General features: G+C 41.3%; 1 protein-coding gene and 2 long non-coding RNA genes across 3 annotated transcripts in view; all 3 read left to right on the top strand.

The window, feature by feature from the left end:
• LOC134067812 (pecanex-like protein 1) overlaps positions 1-15,000 on the top strand; it is a gene marked incomplete at its 3' end in the record, with an annotated part of 33,095 nt that overhangs the window by 14,669 nt on the left and 3,426 nt on the right.
• LOC134068227 (uncharacterized) lies at positions 1,050-4,953 on the top strand. Its single transcript, XR_009936622.1, has 6 exons — positions 1,050-1,139; positions 2,881-3,047; positions 3,254-3,446; positions 3,698-3,788; positions 4,026-4,082; positions 4,878-4,953. It is a non-coding gene; the product is annotated as an uncharacterized LOC134068227 (long non-coding RNA).
• On the top strand, positions 6,519-13,029 carry LOC134068192 (uncharacterized). Its single transcript, XR_009936613.1, has 3 exons — positions 6,519-6,640; positions 6,826-6,887; positions 12,498-13,029. It is a non-coding gene; the product is annotated as an uncharacterized LOC134068192 (long non-coding RNA).

The raw sequence follows: 15,000 nt of genomic DNA, 5'->3' as shown, positions 1-15,000 counted from the left end.
CCTATTGGTATGTAATTTACTTGATAATTTAGGGCTGTCAGCTGGCTGGCCAGGTGCATGCGATTGCCAATGAGACTGCAAGGCGACCGGAGCCTCTGATCTAGGTAGTTCATGATCTACTGTTAGCCGGCTAGGTAGCCTGGATGCCAGTGGGGTGAATATTTTAACTAGCCTACCGAAAACAAGGAGCAAAACACCAATGTTGGCAGGTAAGTTACGATCAGTATTGTTGAAAGATGGCATATCAATGTTATTCCATCTGGAAAACGTGTGTTAAGATTAACTGTATTGTATTCAGAGCAACTAACAAATGAAAACGTAGCCTACATTCAACAGGTCATGTTGGACAAACTAAGCGGTCGTCAAATAACTGCTTTATGAATGCACTGGCAAACAGCTGAACACGTCTTTTGTTTTCGTTTGCTTTTCATCAGAAGCATTGGATTTTTACTAATGTCAATTCCGCTAGCAAAATGCATTCAAACGTTGCTCTTTGTGCAAATGTTAGCATTAGTTTGGGCTTCTGGCCAGGGGGGGTAGGGGGTTTAAATGGCTTCGTAAGCTTTAAGTTCAGCGCATACAAATGTTGACACGTTTTCACAATATATATCGTGTTGGTTAAGTTAATGATTTGCCTCAAATTGTGTCGGCTTCATCCTTTGACAGCGTAGCCTATGTCTTGTTTGTTGTTGTTTTTTTCCGGTCGTGATTCTCTTCATTCGGATCAATGTTTCATAGCCACGTCTTTGGTAATGATAAAGTTAATAGTATGTCTACCAGGGGTCCTTCATTTTGGATTTTGGTTTGAGCTTCAAAACATTGCTTAGCTGGTCAACATGGCTTATGCATTGTCATAGTATCTGAGCATACGGTGGAGGATTAAGTATAGCATGATTACATCAGGGAAATGTTATGTGAATGTTATGAGAGCATAGAACTCAATTGAAACAGTTTGAATATCCATGGTATTAGAGAGATGAAAACTAAGTAGTCATGTTGTGTTGTTTACATTGTTGTTCTTAATTTCCTTTAAGTCATGCCACGGATAACTACTCCCCTTCAGGATGCCACTAATCACATCCTTGCAGGAAGAGACAAGAATTCAATTTCAGAAATCAAATAAATTAATCCAGTTAAAGGTGAGTGACTTTGATACACTGTAGGCTAGACTGAGGGCTTACACTCAGTGATTAAATTGGGCCGGGGCTCTCCGGGGCTGAGCCCCGGCACATAAGCTCATGCGGTATCACAACTCATAAGCAACGAACCTTTTTCACGCTTTTTAGTTCTGATTAAACAATCTATTTTTTAACAATTGACAAAAATCGTCTAGTTTTCCTGATACCAAGACGACCTCTCAAAGCTCAGTAGGGCATTCGCGATCAGAGATTATAGAACACTAACACTTCTCTTCTACTACGTTCGCGACTGATTTGATCATACTTGCTCCTCAGCGAGTAGTTGAGGTGGTGCGGCACGTTTATCTGTGCTGCCCACCGCGTTCTACGCAACTGTACCTGGAAAGAGCTTGCTAACTAAAGTCATAGTGCTCACTAAAATCATAAAGGAACACTGCAAAACACTCATCTCTTATATGATCCCAGAACGATTTTCTTCGACTTGTTAGTGTTTTGAACATGTATTTTATCTAATGACACAGAAAGCATAAAGAATTGCATCCAAATATCCTTGTCATGCACTATGTAACTTTGTTTCACTCGCGTAAAACCGTGAGAATGAAGGCTAATCACCCTCACGTATTTCTTAAAGCGACAGGCACTCAATTGCACACACCACTAATGTGCAATCAATTAGAGACCTACACACCCCATTAAAGATATGACTAAGTGTAATAGTCTTGAAATCAGTAGGCTACACAAATGACAAAACATTTTTAGCTACTAGTAATTATGTGTGTCTGTTTGTGGAGGGATCAATATTTACACCAATATATTGAACATTTCTCCACATGCTGATTTTTCACCTTAACATTGTGACAAGATTTTAAATATTATGGCTCAACCTACCTCTGTAAAGTCAGATAACAACCCATTAAAATGCACTAGAATGTAGCAAATAACATGTATGATAGTAAAAAAATTCTGGGGGAGGACCCCCAGACCCCCACAGAATTTTCTTCAAAACAATATACACAATAATAAACAATAACAATACGGTATGGGGGGCAATATGGTATGGTTATCAAATTAGAGGGTATTTTACTAATGTATATTTGGGCAGGCCGGAGGCGGGTACGGGGTAGAGCCCCCCAACATAACCAATCCCAATTTAACCCCTGCTTACACTAGTCTGGTTATCACCATACTAAGCTAAACTAAACATTAATATGGGGAGTCTGCTCTTTATTATTTCTACTGCACAAGAGGCGTGATCAATGGGCATCGTTCAAATGACTCTGTATGCTAGTCCTTCAACCAATCAGACCAATGATCTGGTACGTCTGTTGGATAAGCTAGTTTGTGATTGGACCCAAAGGTTGTGGACAGGAAGCATGGGAGATAGATGTGCAGGTTTCCAGCCTGAGCTGTCGGGCGAAATCCAAATTTGCCGGCAGGTCAGGCAGGGTTCACCCAGCCTAAGGTTACACGTCACAGGTTCATGAATTGATATTGTGACCAGTGGTTTTCAGTCTATGACTATTCATTGTACATCAATATAAATGAATAAAGTTGGTAATAGTGTTTCAATACTATTGTAGTCAATAGTGGGATTAATGTGTTATGTAGAACTAAAAAAGCATAGCCTTGTATTGTAGCAATTTATAGGAATAATTAAATTTTCTGTGATTATTTGCAGTGCTGATTTGAATCCAATGGATAGTCTGCTACCCTTGTGTCTCTAATAAGGTTGTGTCTGCAGGTCGTGGTATCTTCACTTCAGCTGTCTTCAATCAAGGAGACTTTGTGTTGGAGTATAGAGGGGAGCTCATTGATGCAGCTGAAGCTGAACATAGGCGTAAACTGTACCACAGTGCATGTTCATTCAATCTTCATGTTTGACTTCACATGGAAGCAGAAGACATGGTGGTAGGTTCAGAATGACTAATATGTTTAGATTTCTATAGTGAGAATTCAGGATTTCTGAAGTAAAGATCTCATGTTGCAATTAACTGTGCATCGAACAGCTATACTTGTATTGGATGTTAGTGTAGTTGCTTACAAATTAAAGTACAGTTAAAATGAATGTGTCTCTATAAGCGTATGTTTAGTGCATGATGTTTGTACATTTGCAGTATTGATGGAGCACTTGAAGATGGATCATTTGGACGACTGGTAAACGATGAGCACAAGTCACCAAATTCCAGAATTAAGTTTATTGAAGCAGGAGGGAAGCCACATCTGTGCCTTTTTGCACTGAAGGAAATTGCGTCCGGAACTGAAATCACCTTTGACTATGGTGGGAAGGAATGGCCCTGGCGCAAAGAGGTGGGTTATTTTGATTTTTTCCTTATGAATTGGTGTCAATTTGTAAACAATATAGTCTATATTTTGACACCTTGATAACAATGAAAGTATCTCTGTCTTAAAAGCCACTGTGTGTTAAGCTGTGTCAGTTTCATGATGCCACTGAAATTACTCAATATCCATCACTTGCTAGTGCCAACAATTGTAACCAAAAAATAGAAGTCACTATGCCAGCTAGTTTATCTGTTTGGTTTGTCCTGTATGTTTTGTAGGTTCCCCTTACTGTTATAAGCACTGCTGCCCAAGAGTCTATTAAAGACAGTTTCCAAGACCAAATCATGTCATCCACAGTCTTTATTGAAGGTCAGTGGCTGTTTGACTCCATGTTTTATAATGTCAATGGTGTGCTGTAGATGAGGGAGAAACACTTATGCCACATATAGCCATGTTTACTGAGATTGTTTTACCTTGTTGTGGTGGACTTCTAAACCTATTTTGTCCCAGTGAACCATGTGAACCAGTGATGGTGTGGTTGCTTATAGAGTGAAGCACAAACCCACCCTCCCTAACCTTCCTCATATTTTTTCCTGTATTCTACAGAGACCAGAGAGAGGCCAGAAGTCCAGTCTTGCAATATGACATCAGGCAGTTTTGCTTGTAAGGTTAGGTTAAATACAGCTGTCTGTTAAAGCAATAAGTCCTATTGTTTTACAATGGCTAAGGAAAGAAGTAGGTCACAATGCAAAGCATCACCACGTACACCTGGCATACTGTAGTTTTATAGTGTAGTGAATTATTCGTAATTATTCCTCTGCTTGGTTGAATTCCCCATTGTCCTGCGTTCTATAAGGGTGTGCATTAACTTTCGATATGCGCACGGCTATGAAGTAATTCCAATTTGTTGGCCGTATCACACTTGAATATTAATTCGCCAAACTCGTTGTGAAGTTTAAATGCACTGTCACGTTACGTTACATACACGCTGTAAAATACAGACGTTCAGATCATAGTAACATTTAGCATATGACTGAGGTGGCTTTTAGCTAGTTGGGTGGCAGTAGGCTAAGAAAAATAGCAATCTTTCAAAGTTAACGTTCATCAGAATCCTGGGATATGCCAGCTTGACAACGCTTGGGATATGCCAGCTTGACACTGGGATATGCCAGCTTGACACTTTTCTAGACGGAACGTCCCACCGCTTCACGTCGGGCCGTATCACCGTCTAGAACGTGCATTAACTTTGAATAACCGCACGGCGTGTCGTCCATTATCCCTTACATAATAATTATTTCGCAAAATATATTTTCTAGGTGTACTAATGTAGAACAAAATGCAGCCAGAAATGTGATATGGGAATTTTACAATAGAATGCTGAATGACAATACATTTAATTAAATTACATTTTTGTGTAGATGAAGTTCACATGTGCATCTTTCTGTTTAACTTGTTTAGACACAGCTCAGTGGTGCAAACATCCCTCCTGGCCAACACTCCATTGCAGAGCTTGGTGACAACGCCCATGACTTGGAACCCATTGTTTTCTCTTCAGACGTATTCAGAGGTGAGTCCCAGATTGAACAATGCTTGGTAAACGCTGGGGTCTTGCAAAGCACTGCACCTTCATATCCTGTGTTCTCCTCAACAGATGCTGAATTGTCTCCCCCTGTGTTCTCAACATACCTTGCCAGTGGTCAGTGATAGTTTTGAGTAAATGTTGTTAACTTCTGGCAATGCATGTCATGCCTGCTAATGGTTTGCAGCATGAAACACATGTGGCCATCAGGCCATTTTTAGTCAGGGATGTGAGTTGAGTATGTTATGCCGTTATGTGGTTTTAGGAAAGTTGAGTTCAGTTAAGCACTGAATCTCTGTGTGTTCTCTTGTATAGAGACCAAATCAAGATTGGAGTGCCAATCATCCAGAGGCACACCAAACCACTCTGCTTGTGAGGTGAGTTTGAATTTACTTGTGTTTTGAAATTGACCAATGGTTAGTAAGCATTTTGAAGCTACAGTAGAAATGTCTTCTATTCAGTATGGGTGGTCTTTACTAACCATGGTGTCCCCCCCCAACACTGGTGTTTTTCTGAGTGTGCTATACACCGAGAGATCAATAGTGGAAATGTCTTCTATTCAGTATGGATGGTCTTTACTAACCATGGTGTCCCCCCAACACTGGTGCTTTTCTGAGTGTGCCATACACTGGGAGTTCAATAGTGGAAATGCCTTCTATTCAGTATGGGCTGTCTTTACTAACCATGGTGTCCCCCCAACACTGGTGTTTTTCTGAGTGTGCCATACACTGGGAGTTCAATAGTGGAAATGCCTTCTATTCAGTATGGATGGTCTTTACTAACCATGGTGTCCCCCTAACACTGGTGTTTTTCTGAGTGTGCCATACACTGGGAGCTCAATAGTGGAAATGTCTTCTATTCAGTATGGATAGTCTTTACTAACCATGGTGTCCCCCTAACACTGGTGTTTTTCTGAGTGTGCCATACACTGGGAGCTCAATAGTGGAAATGTCTTCTATTCAGTATGGATGGTCTTTACTAACCATGGTGTCCCCCTAACACTGGTGTTTTTCTGAGTGTGCCATACACTGGGAGTTCAATAGTGGAAATGCCTTCTATTCAGTATGGATGGTCTTTACTAACCATGGTGTCCCCCTAACACTGGTGTTTTTCTGAGTGTGCCATACACTGGGAGTTCAATAGTGGAAGTCTGGGGGTTTGAGCATGGAGGTCATTAAAAGTCCAAAAGACAGTGTCTTTGCATACCATGAGTTTGTCTATGTTACAAACTGTCCTCACAGATGTAGCAACTATAGCACCTGCTTGTAAAGTGGCTAGTTAAGGAATAGTGTTTTCTCTCTTTAATACACATTCTTAGTTCTGGGATCTACAGTATGTGTACGTAATGCATTGTCACCTGTTTCTTGCAGCTTGATGCTGACATTTCTGATGCAGTGACATGCCCCCCTTAAACAAAATGGTTGCTAAATCTTGTTAAATATGTTGTCTTTGCACAAACTGTATGGAGTATTCCTATCTGTACTAGTTGATACCTGTTAATCTTTGCATATTGCTTTCCTTTTTTAGATGCACTATGTCAGAGGTCAATGTAGCACTTCAACTACAAAAGAGGGGATTGGAGAAGTTGGTGTCCAGCACCAAGAGGTGTCTCCCCCTGTGTTCTCAACAGCCCTTGCCAGTGGTCAGTGATAGTTTTGAGTAAATGTTGTTAACTTTGGCATTGCATGTCATGCCTGCTAACGGTTTGCAGCATCAAAACCATATGGCAATATCAGGCCAGTTTTAGTCAGGGATGTGAGTTGAGTATGTTATGCCGTTATGTGGTTTTATGACAAGCACTCAATCTCCCTGTGATCTCTTGTGCAGAGACCAAATCCAGATTGGAGTGTCAATCATCCAGAGCCGCACCAAACGACTCCGCTTGTGAGGTGAGTTTGAATTTACCTGTGTTTTGAAATTGACCAATGGTTAGAACAGGGGTGTGATAAGCAAAAAAAGGAATGCATGCACCATCTTCCTCCATGCAATGCTCGATACATATTCCTCTATTATATGCAAATCAAGTGGACAGCTGATGCATTTTGTCCTGTACTGTCCAGGGACAACAGATTGACCACCCTAAACTATACATTTTCTAAAAGCATATGGCGTGTAGATGAGATATAACAGCAGTTAAGCAGTGTCCCACCTTCCTCCATGCCATTGCTTAATACAGAGTCTTCTATTATGTATATGCAAATCAAGTGGACAGCTGATACATTTTGGCCTGTACTGTCCAGGGACAACAGATTGACCACCCTAAACTATATATTTTCTAAAAGCGTATAGCGCCCACTTGAGCTACAACGGTATTTAAAAGCAGACCCACCGTCCTCCACGCCATGCTCAATGCATAGTCCTCTATTATGTATACGCGAATCAAGTGAACGGCTGATACATTTTGACCTGTCCTGTACAGGGACAACAGATTGACCACAATAATCTATACATTTTTTTTAGAAGCATATGGCATGTAGATTAGATACAACAGCAGTTGAGATGTGTCCCACCTTCCTCCATGCCATGCTCAATGCATAGTCCTGTATTATGTATACGCAAATCAAGTGGACAGCTGATACATTTTGGCCTGTACTGTCCATGGACAACAGATTGACCACCCTAAACTATATGCACTGCTAAAAACACTGGTTCATAGGAGTATAGTATCAAGTCAGTCATACTTGTGGGCTATTGATCTGGCCAGTTATGTAACAGAGGTGGTTGTGAATCAGGTTGACCTGCTTTGATGTCAACAGAATTTACTACAGAGGGGTATTCCACAAAGCCGGTTTTATCACAAAACCAGGTATATTGACCCAGGGCCTCAGTTCACTGCAAACTATTTGCACAGCTCTTCGTTTGCGACGTATAGTTTTCTGTACAGTATTTGAGATGCTGAGCATAGAGAAAGCTACGGTCTGCCAATCAGTGCGTAAAGTCTGTCTTGCGCTGGAGCGGTTAGTGCGCGACTTCATCCTCTTTCCTGCTGTTGACATTTCATATGGGTATCACTATGATACCATTCGATTACAATATTATGTCATTGGGTACATTGATGGCACAAGTGCCTATAGGCCCCAGCCATATATGAGGCTGATTAAAAGGAAAGGCTATCACAGTATAAATGTTTAGGTAGGTATACGCGGCCTATATTGCCCATTTCCAATATCTTCAAGATAGTTTGTTAATCGCTGTCGATTGTATCATTAGATGATATGATGCTTCGTACATGATTAGCCTATACTTATGTGGAGGCAAAATTGGCTGGTTCGGTCTACGATGCCAGGATGTAATTTGAGCTATACATTTCAACCAACTGCGTTGCATTATGAACATATCATAGAACTTTTATAATTGATGTGCTTGTACAAGATAGCTCAAAGTTTGCATTTGGTCGCAGCGCAATTCGATGGGTAGCTCCTTTGGGATCGAGGGTATCCATGCCTCCCGACGCTCATCACCCTGTACCCTAATCCCGCTCCTGGACCACAGGCAACATTTAACCTGGCACACAGCAGAACCCGCGATTGAAAACACATTTGGGATATTGAAGTCCAAATTTCAATGCCTACGTAGTATAAGAGTGTGTCCGAACGGGCTTGTGTAATCTTTGCATGCGCCGTCCTTCACAATGTAGCCATTCCGCGCAAAGAGATGTAGAAATGTTTGTGGAAAAATTATATAATTACTACCATGAATCGTAATATTTTATCTTTACTTGATCAGATGATCGCTTGGGCCCATCGGAGTAGCCTACATCTTTATAAAATAACAGGTTATGTGGTAGGAATGCTAAGAAAACTTAGCTGAGATATGAATAGATTCATAGTTAAAATGTTTAGGAACGTGCTTTTGTATGCATTCACGCAGTCAGCGTTCCGCTACCAGGGTTTCTCTGAATGGCAGAGGCTTTGGTGTTACTTTTTAAAACTTTTTCTAATTTATTACAGCCTGCGTTCGAGTTCTGATAAACATGCGGCCCGTTTCTCGCCTAGAAATCTAGACGCCCCTACTGGCAGCTAGCCTGTTTCGCCCTTTCGATCAGGATTTCCATGCTCCATACATCACGTCTTTATAGGTTTGCCGTGTACGCGCACAACCCAGTGTTAACCAACCCCGTGTTGATTAAACTAATTCATAACCGGCGCGGTGGAACTGACAGCTCTGGTTTAGTCGGCTCAGGGTCAATCAACCTAGAGTTCAGCGTTAACTCTGTGTTTGTTAAACCTCCGTTCGTGGAATATCCCTCAGGTGTACTAGAGGGCCAACCATAAGACGACCCCAAAACAGGAATGGCTTTACAGGTGGTGGCAACTGGTAATTTTTCCATCTTCATCCTTCTTGACTGATTTTTCACTAGTTTTGCATTTGGATAGGGTCAGTGTTACTACTGGAAACATAAGCCAGTATCTGGAGCCTACAGAGGTTGCACAGGGTAGTCTCCCAAAAATTACCAGTTGCCACCAACTGTAAAGCCATTCCTGTTATGGGGTCGTCTCACAGTTGGCCCTCTAGTACACCTGTCGCAAATTTTGCTGATATCAAAGCAGGGTTGTGTCCAGAAGTCAAGCGTGCACGCTGGATAGTACCTTCTTGTCAGTAGCATCGTAGTTAGTTTGCTCCTCAGTGTACGTCCCTACCTACATTTGGACAGCACTAACTAGTTGGCGTCACCTGACTCGGGGAGGTGGGTGTGTTGACGATTTGCATGTTGTGCGGAGCTTGACCTGCGCTGCGCAATGGATTATGGGATATCTGAGGGCAAAAAAGATGCATCGATGCACGCTTGGAAATCACGCCAAACGAAGTACCCAACTAGTGAGAGCGCTTGACTTTCGGACAGTCTATTCTGACGTAACTTCCGGAAAATGCACGCTGCCCAGCGCGCACGCTTGACTTCTGGACATAGCCCTAGTCAATCTGTTACATAACTGGCAAAATCAATATCCCACAAGTGTGACTGATTTGATGCCATACTCCAATGAGTGTTCCCTTTCTTTTTTTGAGCAGTGTATTTTCTAAAAGCGTATAGCGTCCACTTGAGCTATAACAGTATTTAAAACCAGACCCACCTTCCTCCATGCCATGCTCAATGCATAGTCCTCTATTATGTATACGCAAATCAAGTGCACAGCTGATACATTTTGGCCTGTACTGTACAGGGACAACAGATTGACCACCCTAAACTATACATTTTCTAAAAGCATATGGCGTGTAGATGAGATATAATAGCAGTTAAGACATGTCCCACCTTCATCCATGCCATGCTCAATACATAGTCCTCTATTATGTACAGTATATGCATATCAAGTGGACAGCTGATACATTTTGGCCTGTACTGTCCAGGGCAGGGCTATACGCTAAGCTTTTTCACTAATGAAAAAGTTTAGGAGCACAGAAAAAAATTTAGGAGCACTATGAAATTTCCTTGAAAACCTTCTTGCCTTAAGCAGGATACAGATCATTCACAGCAGTGGCAATCATAGTCTCTGCTCAAACCCTACACACACAGAAAATGGCTTGTCTTGTTTCTATTTCATATTTTGTATTCAGAATTTGTATACATTTTGTTATCAATTTATAGCATTTTAGGATCTGCATAATTACTTATAGCTTAAAATATTCAGTAAAATGAATACTTCATATTGATTACACTGTAATGATATTACAGGGGTGGTGTGTAGGTCTAATTGAGTGCCTGTCACTTTAAGATGTACGTGAACATAATTAGGTTTCATTCGGTTTCAGGAAAAGAGTCAAGCATAGTTCAAGGATACATCATGTTTTCATTAAATAACTTAAATGTTCAAAAAACGAACAAAGGTAAAGACAAATATCTCTGGTGTAATAGAAAAGATGAGTGTCCACTGTCCAGTAACGTTAACTTCTATGATTTAGGTAGCCTACCATGGCATGGCATCGTGAGTTGTCACTTTTTCCTTGGTCATGTTTAATTGGCTGGGTGCTTAACTTACTCTAGGCTACCATGACTCGTCTTGGAGTTTGGTAGGCTATATCTGTTATATCCAATGAGTGACAACCAGAGCTCAAAATAAAACGTTACGGTATTCTCCTGATAACGTTAGTGGAATGGAATTAATGTGAATGTAACCTCCATACAAAGACGCAGAGTGGCTATATGATGTGCACATTTGCAATGAAAATGTTCCGCCTTTTTAAAGCAGGTGTAGCCTACACCAAATCGTGGTTAAATCCATCATAACAGAATCAGTCGGATTTCTCTCATAGAAGTCAACCAGGCCTATGTGAAATGCAGGCTGGGGTGAAGCTAACACGGTTTCCACACCGTGTTTATCAACCGTGATAATAATAATATTTGAAATGAACACGGTAATTGTAGGCTATATAGTCAACATTCTTATCATGGTTTGCCGTTTCAACGGTAGGCTAATCGCTACAAAGTCACCAACTGCTAACAAACAGATTGAAGAAAAAGAAAAATGGTTTTGGAGTGACATTTATTGCGTGTGTGAGAGACAGCGAGGTTGATGCTGAAAGCGTGAGTTTCCAGCCAGGAGCGTTAGAGTTGTCAACTATGAAATTTGTATACAGATGCGCGAAAATTGTACTAGCCTATACTTTGATCCACTTGGTGTGGATTTTTAGGAGCAAAATGCGAATAAAAGGGTTGAATTCAGTACTCGCACCTGTGCTCCCATTTCATATTTTCAATTAGCACTAATATACTGTATATTTCCTCGCATTTGCGACGAGGTGCTCGCAGTGTACAGCCCTGGTCCAGGGACAACAGATTGACCCTAAACTTTATATTTTCTAAAAGCGTATAGCATCCACTTGAGCTATAACAGTATTTAAAACCAGACCCACCTTCCTCCATGCCATGCTCAATGCATAGTCCTCTATTATGTATACGCAAATCAAGTGCACGGCTGATACATTTTGGCCTGTACTGTACAGGGACAACAGATTGACCACCCTAAACTATACATTTTCTAAAAGTATATGGCGTGTAGATGAGATATAATAGCAGTTAAGACGTGTCCCACCTTCATCCATGCCATGCTCAATACATAGTCCTCTATTATGTATATGCATATCAAGTGAACGGCTGATACATTTTGGCCTGTACTGTCCAGGGACAACAGATTGACCACCCTAAACTATATATTTTCTAAAAGCGTATAGCGTCCACTTGAGCTATAACAGTATTTAAAACAAGACCCACCTTCCTTCATGCTATTCTTCAATGCATAGATATCTGTTATGTGTGATCATAAGAACAAAACTCAGCGTATCTATACGAACTGTGTGGGTCTCATTTTCAGGCTACACATATAAAAGCATATAAAGAAGCGAGATGTATTCGGCTTTTCATGATCACGCACATCTTGTCTACACAAGTTCCAGCTTGTTTGGCAATTTTGAACAGCAACATCTCTACCTGTAAGTACATATTTAAGGTACATATTTTAATATATATATTTTTTTATCTTCCAATCTTTTTTTTAATTGTTCAGGTTTCATCAAGGCGGTGTGTGAAGAGACAGTGGTCTGAGGAGGAGATACAAGTTGTGATGAAACATATGAGGCCTTTTATTGAAAACGGTGTCACTTACTAGTAAGCAGTGCCTGAAGTGCAAGGAAAAGAACACCCTGTCTTGGATCCACTTTTGGCTAGGCTGAGCTTTACTTTTGTTTTATAAGTTGGTGTCTTGTTTTCAGAAATGATTTATTTCACTTAATTTATTTTGCTCACAGCAGGTTTTTGTTTGTTTTGTTTTTTAGCCTTGACCTTTTCATGTCAGGATTCACATTTATTTCCCTTTATTAGTTTTTACAATGCTGTCCATTGTGAAGGAACGGATTCTTGAGGTGACCAAATACAGTTCAGTGATACAGCAAATGTTGTGTTGTGTGTTAATAATGACAAACCTACAAAAAAAGGCTCTTTTCTCAGGTCATGTGTGATTCTGTGCAATGGGCAATGGCAGACCGTCGACAAGCCAGTTGCAGTGAGGATATGAAACATGATTGCAGGTTGGCAGTTGTTTCAGGACATGGAAACCTCCATAATACTAGTGAGCAAGCATGCAAAGATAAGTGCTGGTGGGGCTGAGCTCATCCTAGTGGATGCAAGCACTGTTTTTGTGTTGTACCTACAGTTGATTTAATGACACTTGGCCCACCTGTTGATAAGAGGTGTTATCTTTTCTAACTTGCCAGAATTTGATTGGAGGTGCTGATGTTTTCTAGAGGAAGAAGTGTAGAATGGAGTTATTGTGCTCCTTATGTACATTATCTGAAAATTATGTCCCAATGTGATGAGTTATTTTACACTTACTGTAGTTCAACTTATGTGCCAAATTATAATGTACAACTGTAGGTCAACAAAGAAAACAAAAAATACCTCTTAATAAATATTCCATATTATTATAATGGTGTGCCTTAGTCACTTTGGTCTAATAATCCATGTGTCCTCTCAAAGCAGGTTATACTCGGTGTATGTGTGTGACCTGGCCTTACAGACCTTGTGTCCTTTCAAAGCAGGTTATACTCAGTGTATGTGTATGATGACATCACTGACCTTGTACACCACACTGTCCTTATAGACCCTGTTTTAGAAAAGTCTTTACAAACCACCAAAAAGTCTGAAAAACAGCTATTTTTTATATCTCAGGTTTGGCAAGGAAATCTTTTAATTTTAAGCGTTGTATAGGTTCCCTGATTTTTTTCATGAAGTTTGATATGTGTTTTGTAGCTCTAGCACCACGGGAACCCTGTGTCCCTGTATCCCTGTGTTAAGTCTGATTTACGAAAATTTTCGTAAATTGTCCTCTTAGCCCGACAAACGGGTATGTGTGTGTGTGTGTGTGTGTGTGTGTGTTCTTGGATAGTTTGTACAGTAGCCTGCTGTGGTGCTTGCTCTGTTGTGTTGTATTATCGTAAGGGAAGCAGCAGTTTCCTGCTCCATTCAGGAGTCCATACGTGCTGCACAGGCGGCTCCTCCTTTCCTCTCCACCTCAAGCTGCCTCAGAATGGCTCATAGTGGGTGCTACACGTGGGTGGTGCTTAGTGAGGTGTGTGTGTGTGGGGTTAGTGAGGTGTGTGTGTGTGGTGATGATTAGTGAGGTGTGTGTGTGTGTGTGTGTGGGGTTAGTGAGGTGTGTGTGTGTGTGTGTGGGGGGGGGCGGGGGGGGGGGGGGGTTAGTGAGGTGTGTGTGTGTGGTGATGATTAGTGAGGTGGTGGGTTCTACACTGTGGTGGTGGTTAGTGAGGTCTGTGTGTGTGTGTGGTGGTTAGTGAGGTGTGTGTGTGTGTGTGTGTGTGGGGTTAGTGAGGTGTGTGTGTGTGTGGTGATGATTAGTGAGGTGGTGGGTTCTACACTGTGGTGGTGGTTAGTGAGGTGTGTGTGTGTGTGTGTGTGTGTGGTGGTTAGAGAGGTGGTGGGTGCTACACAGTGGTGGCGGTTAGTGAGTTGGTGGTGTGTGTGTGTGTGTGTGTGTGGTGGTTAGTGAGGTGTGTGTGTGTGTGTGTGTGTGTGTGTGTGGTGGTTAGAGAGGTGGTGGGTGCTACAAATTGGTGGTTCCCCCTCCACTGCAAAGCACTTTGGTTGCCTTGATATAGCGCTATACAGTATACATGCTGCTGCTGCTGATATAGCACTATACAGTATACAAGCTGCTGCTGATATAGCGCTATACAGTATACATGCTGCTGCTGCTGATATAGCACTATACAGTATACATGCTGCTGCTGCTGATATAGCGCTATACAGTATACATGCTGCTGCTGCTGCTGATATAGCACTATACAGTATACATGCAAGCTGCTGCTGATATAGCTATACAGTATACATGCTGCTGCTGATATAGCTATACAGTATACATGCAAGCTGCTGCTGATATAGCGCTATACAGTATACATGCTGCTGCTGATATAGCGCTATACAGTATACATGCTGCTGATATAGCACTATACAGTATACATGCTGCTGCTGCTGCTGATATAGCACTATACAGT

The sequence above is a fragment of the Sardina pilchardus genome, chromosome 20 (assembly GCF_963854185.1).
Source record: "Sardina pilchardus chromosome 20, fSarPil1.1, whole genome shotgun sequence".
Lineage (NCBI taxonomy): Eukaryota > Metazoa > Chordata > Actinopteri > Clupeiformes > Clupeidae > Sardina > Sardina pilchardus.
Note: the sequence above shows the minus strand (reverse complement) of the source record. Positions and strands in the feature narration are given on the sequence as shown.